Source organism: Ictidomys tridecemlineatus, chromosome 14 (assembly GCF_052094955.1).
Source record: "Ictidomys tridecemlineatus isolate mIctTri1 chromosome 14, mIctTri1.hap1, whole genome shotgun sequence".
In the NCBI taxonomy this organism is placed as follows: Eukaryota; Metazoa; Chordata; class Mammalia; order Rodentia; family Sciuridae; genus Ictidomys; species Ictidomys tridecemlineatus.
Genome location: NC_135490.1, coordinates 17,961,898 through 17,979,192, shown reverse-complemented (window position 1 = coordinate 17,979,192; position 17,295 = coordinate 17,961,898). Strand labels below are relative to the sequence as shown.

The window sequence follows — 17,295 nt, the reverse complement described above, 5'->3', positions numbered from 1 at the left end:
GATGTAGGGCCTTCCTTCTGGCTGAGCTGACCAGATACCTGGAAGTGGGAGCCAGATAAAGCAGCCAGAGACCTCACTAAGTCGAGTCTTAAGTCCAAGGTGGAGGCAGCTCCTTATGTTCAGGCATACATGTGGTAGTGGGCCATTAGGCTGACGGACAGAGCTCTTTGTAAACACAGACTGTATAGGCCCCGGGAACTGCCCCTGGCTTCTTTATTTGTGAATCAAGGCTGTGATTTCTAGATGGCTAGATTCCAAAGGGCAGAAATTTTGTCTACCTTTGTAACTAGCTTTGTAAATTTACGAGACAAGCTCTGCTAAAGTTCAAGAGTGGATTATATGTAATTGTTTTATGATAATGATGATGGTTTAATAATAAAGTTTAGATAATTATGTGAAGAATGGAAATCTGGGAAATCGTTCTATTTGTTACCTAGGACTCCTAAAATGAAATTGTTGGTTTATTTATTTATTTTTTCTGGTGTTGGGGATTGAACACAGGGGCACTCTACCACTGAGCCACATCCCTAGACCTTTTTATTTTTTATTTTGAGATAGATTCTCACTAAGTTGCCCAGGTTGGCCTCAAACTTGCCATATTCCTCTCTCAGAAGGAGTGCTGGCATTACAGTATGTGCCACCAAGCCCCACTACTTCTTTATAATAGTTATGATCACATGAATATTTCTCTCATGAATTATATTGTGGCATGAAGCCCAATTACTAGTCAATCCTGTGATTGACTAGTAATTGGGCTTCCTGTGATTCCTTCCTTTCTACCTTCCCTCTCTCCCCTTCCTTCTTTCCTTCCTCCCTCCCTCCCTCCCTCCCTCCCTTCCTTCCTTCCTTCCTTCCTTCCTTCCTTCCTTCCTTCCTTCCTTCCTTCCTTCCTTCCTTCCACTGAGGATTGCAACCATAGGGTCTTGCATATGCTAAGCTCTGCCATTAAGCAACCATCCCCAGCCCTGTAGTTCATTATTATTATTATTATTATTATTATTATTATTATTATTATTATTTTAATGAAGATTTGACACTCAAATACTATATTTGACAATATGGTAGGTCTTAAAGTGGATAGAGAAATAACTCTTTGGCTTAGAGTGGCAATAAGAATTCTTTTTTGTTTTTTAGATAGGTGTTTTGAGAAAATATATAATATATTTCTAAACTGCAAGGAACTTAAGAAATTTTACTGGACAATGATCCCACACATCCTTTAACTTTTATATACTATTTCTAAAACTTAATATATTTAAAAGTGAATTCCTGTTTTATGTTTCTCATAGTCTGCCCGTCTCTTTTGATAGCAGTTCTGTCCTTCCAATTGTTGCTCAGGACAAAATTCTGAAGCCGTCCTTGACTCCATACTCCGTCCCCTTTTCCATCAACATGTCCTACTGGCTTATCTTCAGCTGATATCCAGATTCTACCACTTCCATTGTAGTCACCTGGTTTGAAGCACCACTGCCTCTCACAAGGTCTGACCAGATAGACTCCTAACCGATATCTCAGCTTCTCCCCTGGCTTCTCTAAAGTCTACTGTTTAAAGGGTTTAACACTTTAAACATGCAAGGTATATCATGTCATTTATCTTCTCAAAATCCTATGTGGCTCCCAAGCCACTCAAGGTAAGGGCCAATATCTTTCTAATGTCCTGTTACAAGATCCCGTGTTATCTGACTTCATTGTTTCACTGGCCACTGGCTTTGTCCCTTCACTCCAGGCACACATCCATACATGCCTTTGAATTAGCTGTTCTCACCTGGAATGCTCTTTCTCCACATGGCTGATGGCTTTCTCCCTTACCTCCATCATTTCCTTCCTCAGATATATTACTTTCTCAGTGTGTCTACCCTCATCATCCTACTTAAAATAGAAACCCTCCCCCCCCATCTCCTTATTCTGATTTGTTGTATTTTTGCAAAGCACTTACAACCTTAAAATCATTTACTTATATATTTATTCTTTAGTGTAATAGAATTTAAGCCTCACAAAGGCAAGCTTCACAGTTATTTGTGCTTGCTTTGTTTGCTTAGCCTAATTAATTGGATGTAGATTTGGCTGCTGGAATGATTCTCTACTGGTGATAAATTCTCTAATTTAATGATAAATTCTCTTATAGCCATTTATCTTTGATTAAATGACTATAAGAATAAATTTGATAGGCAGTTTACTTGGATGGAAAGGTCTCACTTGTTAAAGCTACACCTGACTTTAAACCCTACTACTTACTGATATAGTTTCTTTTTCTCCTCCTCCTCCTCCTCCTCCTCCTCCTCCTCCTCCTCCTCCTTCTTCTTCATTATTATTATTAGAACATTCTAGTTATACATAATAGTGTTCATTTCTGATATAGTTTCTCTATTTTTTTTTTTTTTTGGTGGGTGTTGGGGCCAAACCTAAGGCCTTGTGCATACTTTATTCTGCCATTGAGTTATATCCTTAGCCCTAGTTTCTGTACTTTTTAAAAAATGTTTTGAGATATTGAAGGACCTTTATTTTATTCATTTATTTGTGTGTGGTGCTGAGAATTGAATCCAGTGCCTTACTGATGCTAGGCAAGTGCTCTACCACTGAGCCTCAGCCCCAGCCCTAGTTTTTGTATTTTTGACATAAGAAAGATAATATCTATCCTATAGGTTTTTTGCAGAGATTAAATCAGTTAACATGTAATATTTTATAGTAAAATGACACTTTGGAGGACTTCATGAAATAGTGGATATTATTATTAGCAATCTCATCTTCCTTGGGAAGATTATGATAGGCTCGCAGAAGGTGAGTACATTCTATCAAACATTCAAGGGAAAAGGTATTACAAATCTGTAAAATCTGTAAAACAAAAAGCAAGCAAACAAAAATAAGCAGAAGAAATAACTCCCAATTATTTTTAGGAGGTAGGCATTAATTCCATTAACTCTTCCCCCCTCAGCCAACAATACAGCAACTATACCAGTAAGTGGCAGGGCTTAAAGTCAGGTATGACCCTAACAATACACACTATAATATAAAAACAAAGAAAATTACAGAATAATAGTCTTAATGAAAAAAGCAGTTTTTTTTTTTTTTTGGTACTGGGGATTGAACACAGGGATGCTTGACCACTGAGCCACACAACCCTAGCCCCTTTTATTTTTAATTTTGAAACAGGGTCTCACTAAGTTGCTTACAGCCTTACTAAGTTGCTGAGTCTGGCCTCGAACTTGCCATCCTCTTGGCCCTGTCTCCCAGGTTGCTGGAATTATAGGTGTGTACTAACATGCCCAGCAAAATGTACAAATATCTTAACAAAATATCAATAAAATCCAGTGACATATGTAAAAAGATGATAATATGAACAAGTAGGGTGTATAGATGATTTCAAGGTTGTTTAACTTTTGGCATTCAATCAATGTTATTTCCTATATTAATGTAATAAAGGAGAAAAGTCATATCATTATTTCAATATATACAGAAAAAATTTTTGAAAAATTCAGTACCATTCATAATAAAAAAATCTCCAGCAAATTAGGCATAGGAAAGGATTTTTTTCTCAAGCTGATAAAGGACATATATAAAAACCAAGAGTTAACATAATACTGAAAAGAGAAATACTGACTGCTTTGACCCTAAACAGTAATGTCTACTTCACTCACTTCCTTCAACTTATACTAGGAGTTCTAGTATGATGGTAGAAATAAAAATAAAAAACTTGAAGGTCATAATAAAAAAAGTAAAACCTCTCTCTATTTTCAGGTGACATGAATATTTAGGTAGAAAACCACAAGAATTTTACAAGTTAATTATTAGAATTATTAGAATTCTCAGGCTATAATGTCAATATACAGAAATCAATTGTGTTTCCATATATTTAGGTTATACAATATATAAATTCCATTTTATAAGAATTATAAAATATATAAATTCCACTTTAAATACAATTAAAAACAGGAGTAAATTAACAAAAGATATTCAAGACTGTTGCTTTTAAACCCCCAAGATATTACTTAAAATACAATAAGATTTAAATAAATAGAGAATTATACCATATTTATAGATCGAAAGACTCAAATTCAGGGCCATCATTGTCACAATCTTAGTGTGCTCTTTTGTAGAAATTGACAAGCTGATTCTAAACTTTGTATGGAAATGAAAAAAAGGTAGCACACAAAAATGCTTGAAAAAGAACAAAATTTGGTCAGACAGGGTGTTGTGCTCCTGTAATCACAGTGATTGGGAGGCCAAGGCAGGAGAAGCACAAGTTTGAGGCCAGCCTCAACAACTTAATGAGGCCCCAAGCAACTTAGTGAGACCCTGTGTTGAAATTCAAAATAAAAAGAACTGGGGATAATATAGTTCATTGGTAAAGTACCCCAGGGTTCAATCTCCAGTAACAACAACAACAACAAAACAACCAACCAAATAAACAAACCAAACTAAAACAAAAAGAACAAAGTTGGAGGACTCACACTACTTGACTCAAAACTTATTATAAAGCTTGAATTATCAAAACAGTTTGATATTTGCCTAAGGAGGGATAGATTAATGGAACTAAATAAAGAGTTGAAAATTGAGATCCACCCTTTATGGTCATCTGATTTACTGTAAAGGCACCAAAGCTATCAAGTAGAGAAAGGAAAATGTTTTTAAAAAATGATGGTGGAAAAATACAAAAGTAAACCACACACACACACACACACACAGGTGGAACAACTAGATATCCATATAGATAGAGATTTATATATCTGTCATATAATGTGAACAAAGAATCTCTACTTCTGCTTCACATAAAACACAAAAATAAACTCAACATGTTCTCACAACTGAACATAAAAGTAAAACCAACAAGACTTACAGATAAAAACAGGAGAGTATTTTTGCTATATTCAGGTACAAAAGAATGTTTTAGATCTCAGAAATTAATAACTCTACAAATTGGCAATTAGATGCCATCAAATTTAAAACTAGTATTCATCCAAATAAGCAATTAAGAAAATGAATAGGCAAACCTCAGACTGATAGAGAATATTTGCAAAATGTGTGTGTGTTTTTTTTTGCAATGGACTTTTAATTTACAATATATACTCACAAAAATTCCCCCAAGTCAATTATAAAAAGACAATCAAGGTTTTACAAAATGGGTGAAATATTTAAATAGACATTTAGAAAGGAAGACACAAAAATGACTAAAGACCCTGTAGGAAAATGCTGAATATTTATCATCAGGTAAATGCAAATAAAACCATAATGAGTGAGAATTACCCAACCACCAGCATATGTCTAATATAGGTGAAAACCAATATATATGTATATGTATATACATATATAAGAATATACATTTTATATATTTATGTATTTTCCTGTGCTGGAGATGAATCTGGGGATTAGTATATTGTAGACATGTGCTCTCCACTGAGCTACATTCCCAGCTCAAAGATTTAAATTAAAACTCTCAAATTGTCAAGGATTGGAAATATTTGAAATTCTCATATGAGGTTGACAAGGTTGTTAAAATGATATGATTCCTTGGGAAAGTGCCTTAGCAATGTCTGAAAAGATTGAAATTATAACTACATTATGACCTAGCGATTCTATTCCTAGGTATTTACACAAAAGTCAGGAAACATATGTCCAGAGAACGACTTACATATGTTCATAACAGGCTTATTCATAATAGCCTCAAGCTAAGCAAGGCTCAGGTGTCCATCAATAAGAGAATGTATACACAAAGGGTTACATGATCATATAATGGAATACTATTCAACAATAACAAAGGAATTACATAATGCACTAAATAATTTTTAAAAAGGAATGACATTGATATACACAACATGAATGAGACTTAAAAATATTATGCACGCATACATCTGCATAAAAAAGAGTTTGTCCCTTGGTTGGAAGGGAGCAGTCACTGACTGGGTAGGCAAATGAAGGAACTTTTAAATTTGGAGTGGTGGTGGTATTCTGTATCCTCACAGGAGTTTGAATTGCATAGGTGTATGCATTTATCAAAACTCATCAAATGGTACATTAAAGATTTGGCATTTCATTTAGATGTGAATTTTAAGGAAAAAGTTAAACAAGTATTGAAATTTAGTGACTAATATTCTTTCCTAAATGTTTAGAGGACAAATTTACTAAGGTCTACAACTTTGAAATGAACCACAGAAATAAAGGAGAAGAATTAATAAACAAATAGATAGTTGGATATTAGATAGTATGTGAAGGAGCCAATATAATGTTAATTATAGAAGCAACATGGTAAGTATCAGGGTGTTCATGGTGTGATTATTCCAATTTTTCTTTGTTTTTTGAACAATTTTCATAATAAAGTGTGGAACAAAAGGCTTTGTTACTAAAGTCAGAGACCTACTCTTGGGTAGGTCTTTAGATATGAAAAACAGCATTTGTGTGTGTGTGTGAGCGCGCGCGCAGTTATTAAATATTGCATTCCCAAGAGTATGTTTTTATTTTGTTGAGGATGCAGTTGCTATGCTCTGTCCTCAAAGAGGGGAGCCCTGTGATACCAGGTGCATTTTTTTATATTTATTTTTTATACTTGACACAATAGGCAAGTCAACAACGTCAATTTGATTCAGTTTGAGGCAAGTTTTTGAGGCAAGTTACCTCAGATTTCTGGGTTCAATATCTAGAAAAAATAATCGCAACCACAGATTAGTTAATAAGTTTTTTTGTAATATAAAGGCAACATAAATATTTAGGAGGAAATGTTATTATATATCTGATTTTAATCTTAAATTAAAAATAAGTAAATCATTATTTATGTCTCTCAGAAGTAGTTCTCTTAAAGTTACTTCTTACTTTTTCTAAAATATGTTACCATATTTTTATAGTAGGAAAGTATGAGAACTAAATGATAATTTAATTTGTTTAATTCTACCTGTGAATTAAATGAAAATACTTATCTTTTAATTTGGGGGGAAAAACTAGGACAAATAAACCAAACATAGCAAAGAAGAAGAAAAACATTCCGAGGAGTTCTTCTACAGAGTATTTCCCTCCCATCTTCTTCTTCTTCTTTTTTTTTTTTTTAGCTATATATATTCTTTTACAGTTAAAAAATATCTCCAGGAAAGAACAGTAAGTGGAATTTCACATCTTTGGCAATTATATATTATGTTACTAGTTGATATGAACTCATAAAACAGGAAAGTTTCATTTTAAGGTAAAGAAAATATGGGGATTTTATAGAAACTTACCAGAAGCATTCCTGTCTCTGAGAGTAGCTGGGAAGAAACCTGTAAACCCGATTCAAACAGAGTCTTCAGTGTCCTGGTCAGGACTGGACAGTCTGTGTCTGTTAAAAAACGTTTTCATGGAACTCTACCAGGTCTCAAAAATGAAGGCACTTCCTGGTGCCAGTTCACCAACCAAAGCTTTCTGATCTCCTAGCTGGAGTTTTTAATCAGATTTTTTTTCCCAAGGGGGAATCTGTAAAGAATAAAAAAAAAAGAGAGAAAAGAAAGAAAGAAAGAAAGAAAAAAGCCATTTCCTTGTGAAGAATCAAGAAGGAAACAGGAAACTGTTTGAATGAAATTGTTTACTTTTTTCTATCACACACCTATCTGTAAATACCACAATATATACAGCCTGGGGCAATCAAACATTGTTCCTTGGCTCACACACACTTGAGATTCAACAGGTGGTTCATAGCAGTGACGTGTCTGAACACAGGTCATTTTCTATAGCATTCTTTAACTTTAATGATAACAGCCAAGCTGACTAGATGAAAGTTTGGCAAACAATTAACTTTCCTAACCCTGTTTACCTTGGAACTTTATAGGTGGTTGCCAACTTCAGTCTTGGTTTTTATTGTTGTCTTTAACTGTCCTTTCTAAAAAGTTTTTTTTTTTTAAATGTGTTTTTTAGTTGTAGTTGGACACAATACCTTTATTTATTTATTTATTTTTATGTGGTGCTGAGGATTGAACCCAGGGCCCCCGCATGTGCTAGGTGAGCGTTCTATCACTGAGCCAAAACTCTAGCCCTTCACTCTTCTTTTGCTGTTTACTCTGGCAATGAGGAGATCTCACTTCTTTACTTTCCTCTTATTCATTATTTTTATCTTAAAAGTGTTAATTAATTCATCAAGGACGAAGAGCAACAATCTGGAAAGACTTTAGCAATATATAAGTGTTCCCAAACTGACACCTTTTGAATGGAGGAGGTTGGTAAATTCATGTGTGCACTACATATTCTTTGTAGGTTGAATAGTTTTGCACATAGCATGAGCTCTCTCATCTTTAAATATATGAAAATGCTATGGTTAATTAGTCATAAAAAATAAGCATTTGGAGCAACTGAGGTTGTGAAGTACATTCTCTGGCAAATTGTGCTTACCATTCCTTCTCACCTTCTTTCATGGCTGTGTTGTTTCAAGCAGTGGTCTGTCCACATGTCCATATCTAATGCTGAGCATTTCCGTGTACTTTGATTCTTTAGCTCTAACAATTTGCTGAATAGTTTTATATAGAAGCTCTTTTGGCTTCTTAGACTTATTGTTTTTAAAGCATGGTATTTTTTCTCAAATTTAATCTTTCTGTCCTGTCCAATATAATAGTTACAGTCACATGTTGAAAAATAGCTAGTCAAAATTGAATGTGAAATACATGGAGTTATAGGTTGAAATGATGGTATTTTGGTATATTGGATTAAATTAAACATATTAAAATTAATTTTACTGTTCTTGCTTTTTAAAGTGTGACTATTATAAAATTTATAATTACATATGTACCTTATATTTTTATTGAGTAACACTGCTTTAGACTTTCCTAAGTCTCTCACTTGAAGTCAAAACCTGATGACATCTTGGATTCCTCTGTTTTTCTTGAAATTCAAGACTTTTCTCATGATTTCTCTTATAGTCAACTTCTCCATTCATGCATATGGCTGGCATATGGCACTATGATCATTACACCTAGACCTTTCATCATCTAATAGTCATTTTTTCCCCCTTAATATTTTAGTTCTTTTGCTCTGGCATTCAGTAATATATTTGAAGGGTGTTTATCTAGGCTTCTTACCATAGGTAGGTGTGTGTATGTATAATTTATGTGCATATGAAATCACATTTTATATATTCTTTTTTTTAAGTACTGGGGGGTTGAACCCAGAGGAGCTTTACCACTGAATTACACCTCCCATCCTTTTGAACCTAGAGGAGCTTTACCACTGAATTATACCTCCCATCCTTTTTATTTTTTCTTTATTTTGACACAGGGTCTTACAAAGTTGCTGAGGCTGGCCTCAGACTTAAGATCCTGCTGCCTCCAGTCTCCTAAGTAGCTGGGATGACAGGTGTATGCCACTGTACTTGGCTATAATTTTATTTAATGGATTCTCCATTTAAAAATTTCCTCTCCCATCTGATGTCTGTGTATTTCAGGCATTTATATCCTTTTGTTCATTTTTCTGTTTTAGCACTTATCCTGCTCATATTGGGCTCATATGTTCATACTGGGCTTTTCCCTTTCCTGCCCATACTGATGTTCATATTTGGTAAAAAGCTTAGCAACTGCTGCTATACTCCTACTTGTGATTTAATCCCAAACTGAAGGAGCATGGTACCTCCTTTCAGTTGTGATGTTGCTTGCTCTGGAGAGTTGCATTTGAATTGGTGTGTACTGCTTATAGGTTTTAAGAGAAACGGTGTGGGTGGCCTAGCCAGCATATGAGTAGGAAATCATGGACAAAGTTGAAATGGTAGGTGTCAGAAAAGTCGAGTTAGGATCATGTTGTCAAATAGCACCAAGTTTGTGTGCAAAATCCGCAGTTTGGATATTGAAGACATGGGGGATGGTGAAGCCTAGAGGTTGGGAGGCTAAGATGGGATGTCACCAATTGGGAAGCTTATTTTCTCCATGTGTGATTTCAATCAGTTCAAAACTGTTATGGGAGAGAATCAGATGTGTTCATATGAAGCTTGAATCCTGATACCATACCTTATGGTCTCTAGGCATATTAGGGACTAATGTGACATTAACCTTCCCTCTCTGGGGCCCACTTTTTTGGAAGACCCTATCTTTCCACAGTTCAGAGAAAATTGAAGTTTAACATTGTCTTTTTTTTTGTTGTTGTTGTTGCTGGGGATTGAACCCAGGGCCTCCCGCATGCTAAACATATGTATCCACAGCCCCTGAGAACTTGATTTTTTACTAAGAACTTAATCAGTAGAAAATATACTTCAAAAAGGATCCAGTGCTACCTTCTAGACAGTTTAGTTTCCATTTCAAGTTCAGCTGGGAAAAGAAAAAAGAAGGAGGAGAATTAACAAGGATGAAAAGGGTGAGGGCTGAGGAAGAATTTGATTTGGAAAACCTGAACGATTGTTGGAGCACTGATGTCTAACTTTTGTCATTCTTTAAACTCTTTATATTATCCAGATTTTACAAACTAAACCTAAACCTTTGGTCTTAAGTTAAAAAAAATGTTTACAATCAAAGTTTTAAAAAATGCACATAACACCCTGAGATATAATTATGTGGATTTTGAAAAGCTCTCCAGTTTGTAAATCTGGAATGTATAAAAGTCTGCCATCTTCCCCACAGTACCAGAAGTACCACATGGATGTCTGAAAAAGCAAGAGAAGTTGAGATAGGGAAACTAATAGCTCTCTCACAGTCCACGTTGGTCACAGAACTGTATGGTTCTGTAGGATTCTTACGTCAGCCTTCTCAACAGTATTCCAATGATAAAAAAATCCCTAGCAAATTAGAAATAGAGAGGGTCTTCTTCAATCTGATGAAGGGCTAGAACCCTAGAGTTAACACCATACTTGAAGATGAAAGATTGAATGTTATCTCTGCAGAGCAACACTATCCACTTCAACTACTTTAATATCATACTAGAAGTTCTAGCCAGTGCCATAAGATGTGCCCTGCATATTTCCACCTAGAAGTTGCCTCCTTTTGATTAAGTTTTTAAGTATAGGGAATATACTAGTTTTTGAGGTAATCTATTTCATATTTGGGGAGTTCTGACTATTAGAAAAGCCCAACTTATGTTAAAGTAAATTTCATTGCCCTAAAATTTCTGCCCGAAAGGTATTTTCAAACTTTGAGGTTCATAGAACACTTTGTTCTCTCTTCTACCTGAGAGCGATTGGAATATCTTAAGACTGTGCTGTTCTGAGATTTGAGTATGCTAATTATTTTATTTGCTTTTGCTTATGTGATAAAATCAGATCCCCTAAAACTCTGGGTCTTTTGTTTAAAAACTTGATAGTTTGCTAAGTGTGCATCCAGGAAGTACAGTGTACAGGGGGATGTACAGTGTCCACAGGAGTTCCCTTCATCACACCACAGGGCAGGAATATTGCTTCTTCATTCTGGACAGTGTTCCTTCCTTAAACAGGAAATTCATTGTAAAACAGAATTTTAATGTTATATGTTATGTAATCTAGTTATAAGATAAATTTATACAATGAATTAGTATTCCCAAGTCTACTTTGCACCTGGGGAAGGTAAACCAGACCTTTTCTGTTCTCTACTGTTGAAAATAGTTTCTTTGAAAATAAATGAATGTACTTTTATTGTTTTTTCCCCTAGTGCATTTTATTAATTTTTGCACAATATCAGGTCAATCTGACTCTGTCATTAATGTGTCATTATGCTCCTTCCCCCAGTTTTGTGTCTTTCACAATCTTGATAAGCACATTGTTTTCTCTAAGTTACTGGTAGAGCTCTTGAAAAACATGGGCTGAAGATAACCCTAGAAATCTATAAGCTGATTTAAATCTATTAATCAACACTCTGGTTATATTACTTAATGGCTATTTATCCTTCTATGGACATTATCATCCACTTAATCTTCTCTATTTAATTACACATCATCCTGAGGACACTATCAAGGACTTGCTGGCAGCCAGTTATGCCATTTTGTTGATTACTCCAAGTTGAATTTAGGAAATAGAGTTGGTCTGACACCAGTTGTTCTTGATAATGTATTGTGTCTACTCTAAGGGTTTGTACTTGTTTCTTTTAACTGTGAGCAATCTTTTGGAGTGATATGCCTTTGGACTTCAATTTGGGAACCCAGAATGCTTGGACCTCTTAAAATAGAGTGAGGATATAGGGTGAGAGAAATTATTATTATTATTATTATTTATTATTATTATTTTTTGAGTAGAGAACTTTATATTTTTTTTCAGGGTGTTTGAGACAACTTCTAAACTTGAACCCTAAAGAGAGAATTTTGGTTCTGTGTCCTTCTGAGTTTTATTTCAAGGAAAATTCTACTTTCACATGTGGTATAAATAATACATGTAAAAAATAGGAAAGCATTTATAACCTCAGAACCTGAAAGCAGCATCGAGAAAATTTTCCTTACATATAAACTGTATTTTTTTTAATACCGCTATTTATTTATTTATTTATTTATGTATGTATGTATGTGGTGCTGAGGATTGACTCCAGGGCCTCGCATATGCTAGGCAAGCACTCTACTGCTGAGCCACAACCCCAGCCCCTATAAATTGTATTTTAATTTGCATTTTATATTAATGAAATTAACAATTTGAAAGAGTACACAGTATAAATTCTGGTTCTCATTTTTTAGCCTTATAGTTATTAAATACAACCAATGTCCCTAGAGATACTTTATGCATATGTAATAAATTTTATATAAAAATACTATGCATTTTTTTAGCACAAGTGATAGATTGTTAACAAATTTTTCTGCATTTAAATTTTTATATTTACTATATTATGGAGATTCTTCTAAGACATGAACTTTATTAAATAGTTATAATGGTTTATTATTCTAAATGCCACATTAAAATATTTTCTTCCTGTGTTGTGGTTGCTTGCTTTTTTTTATATTAAAATATTAAATACCATATCATTTTAAAATAAAAATATCTTAAAAGATAAGTTAACACAGACCACTAGATGGTGCTGTCACTACAAAGAAATGAAGTATCTGCGTACATCTTTTAAAAACAATTTGTACATCTTAAGGAAAATACTGATTATTATAGAACTGTACTGAATAAAAAGTAAAAGCTAAACTTCTAAGTACTATCCCCCAAAGGCAGTCACAATAATCACACAGAAGGTTTTCTTTCTGGTTATTTTATCTATATTGTTTACATATGTGTGTGCAAATAAAAAAAAAAAACCTAATGTATACTGTAGTTCTTTTCAGATAAGTACACATAGACTAATTCCATTTATCAATAAAATTTATTGAATTAATTGTTTTAAATGGTCAGAAGGTTATAAAGTGTATCATTATATTTTTTTCATCTCTAAGAGTAGGTATTTAGGTTGTGTCTGGGGTCTTGCTGTACCAAAAAATGGTGTAGAAATCATCCTTATATATTAATCCGGGTGCACTGGGCATAGAAGTCTAGGTTGGAAATAATTTTTTCCTCAGAACTTTGAGGGCATTATCTTCCATGAATTAACGATGCACTGCAGATAAACACCGAGAGGTGCCATTCTGATTCCTGATTCTATTCAAACCCTTTGAATCTGGTCTCTTTATATCTATCCCTCTTGCTTTCTCTACTTCAAGGATCATTTCTTTATTCCCAGTGTTCTGAATGCACCTGATAATGTCCCTGTGCATCTTTTTTATTCCCCAAACATTGTTTTGCGCCCTTGGTGAGACCATTCATCTGGAAACTTACATCCTTTCATTATGGAAAATGTTCTTGTATTAGTTCTTTGCTAATTTTCTCTCCTCTATAGTATCTGTTTTCTCTTTCAAGAACTTCTATTATTAAAGGTGATCCACCTCCATCTGAATCAATATTTTATTTCTCTTTTACTATCATGTCTAAATTTAATTTTTGTCTTGAGCTGTGATAGATTTTTTATCAGGGGTCCAGTTTAGAAATTTATAGATGTGTATGTTTGGAAACATGGGTAATGAATCAAAATAAATGATCAGAAATGAAGGCTCATGGAGGGAGTGACATCATGATGGAATCCTAATCTCAGAGCTCTGATGGTTGATTTAGGGGACATAAAATCAGAAGTATTTCTTTTGCCCATTTTGCAGGCTTCTCCTATGGTGCCATCTGAGGATGCCAAGGGATGACATTTATCCAATAATCAGGTATGTAACTTCTCTTTGGGTCCTGCTTGGAAATATATAGCAAACAGCTCAGTCTCCTTTTTTTTTTTTGGTAATCTTTTGAAAATTTCTTTTTAGATGTTGATGAACCTTCTTTTATTTTATTCATTTATTTATATGTGGTGCTGAGAATTAAACCCAGTGTCTCACATATACTAGGCAAGTGCTGTACCACTGAGCCACAACTCCAACATCAGTCTCCTTTATTAATCCTGGTGCACTGGGCATAGAAGTCTCTACTTCAAGGATCATTTCTTTATTTCCAGTGTTCTGAATGCACCTGATAATGTCCCTGCGAAGTTAGACTCCTTTATTAGCCCCAAGGCAGCAACATATTTCAGGCAAATCTCATTCAGTCTTTGCAGGGCATTTAAACTTCATTTTTATTCAGAGGAATCAGAAAGAGTAAAGGATGGATATTTGCTTAACATGGGAAATAGGCACTTCAGTAGTAGGGGAAAAGAAACTCTAAGAAATTTGCCGTCAATGTAGAGTTATAATCCCAACAGATATTGACCATTCTCTGCCCTGTCACTTTCTCTCTCAATTCAGAAGGCATACTGTGGTAGCAAAATTCTAAAATACCCCTCAAAATGTTCCACTCCACTGGTGTGCATGTCCTAATTAATCTCTGGAAGTGTGAACGTGATGGATTTTACTTCATGATAAGGTTTTCTTACCTCTCCCAGTTAAACTTGAAGTAGGGAGGTAGTGCGGGTGGCCTGACCTAATCACATGAGCACTTTGAAAGCAGTTTTCTCCAGCTGGTCAAATAAAGAAAGTTAGAAACCAGAAGTGCAAGAAACATTTGACACACCATTGTAGGTTTAAAGATGGAGGGAATCTTATGGCACAGAATTGAGAATGGCCTGGAGGAACTGAGAGTGGCCCCTGGTGGAAAGCCAGAAAGGAAATTGGTACCTCAGACCTACCACTGCAATGAACTGAATTCTTCAAACAGCAAGAATGAATTGGGACCTGTAATTCCAGTATCTCAGGAGGCTGAGGCAGGAGGATTGCAATTTCAAAGCCAGCCTCAGCAATATAGCAAGGCCCTGTCTCAAAATAAGAAATTAAAAGGGCTGGGGATGTGGCTCAATGGTTAAGTGCCTCCGGGTTCGATCCCTGGTTAAAACAAAAAACAAATTGGAAATACATTTTTTTCAGAGCCTTCAATGCAAATTTAATCTAATTGATACCTTAATTTAAATCTTGAGATACCTTGAATATAGAATTCAGTCATGTATAACCTGTGACTTATTAAAAAGTGGGCTTTTAAATTGGTATTGCTTTAAACAGTTATGTTTCTGGTAAATTTTTTACCCAGTAATAGAAAACCAATAAGTATCTGTGACTATCAAAAATAAAAATGTTCCAGCAATTTAACTTGGAGGTCACCTTTTTGAATGGTGCTATTAATAATTACTCGGAAGTGGGTTGTCTTTAAATGCAAGCATATATTGGATCACACCAATCATCAAATATAAACAATTAATGAAAAAAGTGTTGGGTGTGTGGGAGCACCCCAACTAGCATTCAGTGAACACAAATTAAACACTATAAGCAAATCACACAATCCTAGGGCAACCACAAGCCCCAAAATACCTCCGATGCCACACGACTTCTCTTAGCCAAAGAACAGATGTTGTCCTTTTCTGGTGGTTCTCTCCAGCTGATGGTTGAATGTCAGGAAATGGTGGAGTTGATCTGGGGACAGACAGCAAGACGGCCAGACTTGCTAATGTCCTCAGATCAGTCTCGTTGATTTGGCAGGATGAGTGATTTAAATATTGTTCCAAGTTGGTGGTGTATGTTGGTGATTGGTTACACCCGGTAAAAGTCAATGTCCATTGGTTATGTCCAGTGAGATAATGTAATTGCAACAGGGCATGTTCTTTGCGCATGTCCTTGGAGCTGTGCTCCCTATCAATTGTAACCAGCCATTGATAAGTGTGCCTATGGCTAGTGCTCCTTATAGCTCCTTATCAGCTGCAACCAGACACCACTAAGCATGCTTATGGTTGCTGTTCCTTATGGCCAGCTATTTAGTGAGTCCCAGCATGTCCCAACATGACTATGGCAGATGTTCCTTATATCACGTAACAAGTTTCACTTCAGGAAGTAGGACCGAGCTGAGGAGAGATACCATCTCCAATTGTAAATAACCAGGTTGTCATGTCCAGACCTCACAACAGGAGCAAGACTGCACACAGAGCTTCAAATGTTGAAAAGAAGTTTTTTGACAACTTGCAGGCAGGCCTGCCCTCATTAGTAACTTAAATATTTCCACATTTAGCACATGTATGTCTTCAGATTTAGTGATGCAGGCATAGTTCAACATATGGGATGAGTTGGCAGTTGGGTCTCTATCTTGGAAGTGTTAATACCTTTGGGGGAAATTTTCTAGTGGGTCTGGATTTTTCAGTTAGATGTTATCAAGTATATATATGTAAGATTTAAGGAATGCTTAGAATTTGTGATTAGGTAACACACCCTGAAAGAGCTTTGAAAAAGAAAAACAATTTTATGTGAAAGTTATTTTTTTCTTTCTTTCTTTCTTTCTTTTTTTTTTTTTTTTAACCAAAGCCTCTCTCAACCTAAACTGTTAGAATTTTATTTTTAGGTTATCACCAATGGTTTAATTTCACATTAGCAAATTTACTCAGATGGATATTTACTCATATTGGATAATAAAGGGGGACACTTGTTTACTAATAATACCTGTTTTAAGATTTTTTTTTAGCCAAATATACTCCACGTACTAAATGTTGCTCTAATTGTTTGAAAGAGAAACAAGTATGAGTATTTCCTAAATTTTATTTGTTGTAATTTTCATTTGATCTTTGAGAAGTGTTTTGGTTCCTTCAACTTTTACTTACTCACATTCACTGATTATTTCTTCTTATTTATTTATTTACTTATTTTTACCCAGGACAATCCTAATTTGTAGAAATGGGATTTGGAATATGGGAGAAGCTGCCAGTCCATTCACTTGCTCTTCCCTTCTTCCTTGGCAACAGAATATTGCTTTTTAATTGCACCACAGAACAAAAGACATTTTCAGCCACTCCTGCACCCAGGCATGGCCACGAGTCTGTTTTGATCAATAAGATGAGACTGGATCTATTGCTTTGCACTTATGTAAAGACACCTAAGAGGGTACAGACCTAGTTAGGAGCTGTACTTTTTGGAACTTCTCCTATTTCTTTCTCCTCC

The 17,295-nt window shown here is 35.0% G+C and overlaps 1 long non-coding RNA gene across 1 annotated transcript in view; it reads left to right on the top strand.

Moving 5' to 3' along the window:
* Positions 1 to 17,295, top strand: part of LOC144370301 (uncharacterized) — a 50,165-nt gene that overhangs the window by 20,625 nt on the left and 12,245 nt on the right. Inside the window, exon 2 of the long non-coding RNA XR_013430249.1 lies at positions 14,005 to 14,061. This is a non-coding gene — a long non-coding RNA (uncharacterized LOC144370301). The remainder of the gene's footprint in view (positions 1 to 14,004; positions 14,062 to 17,295) is intronic.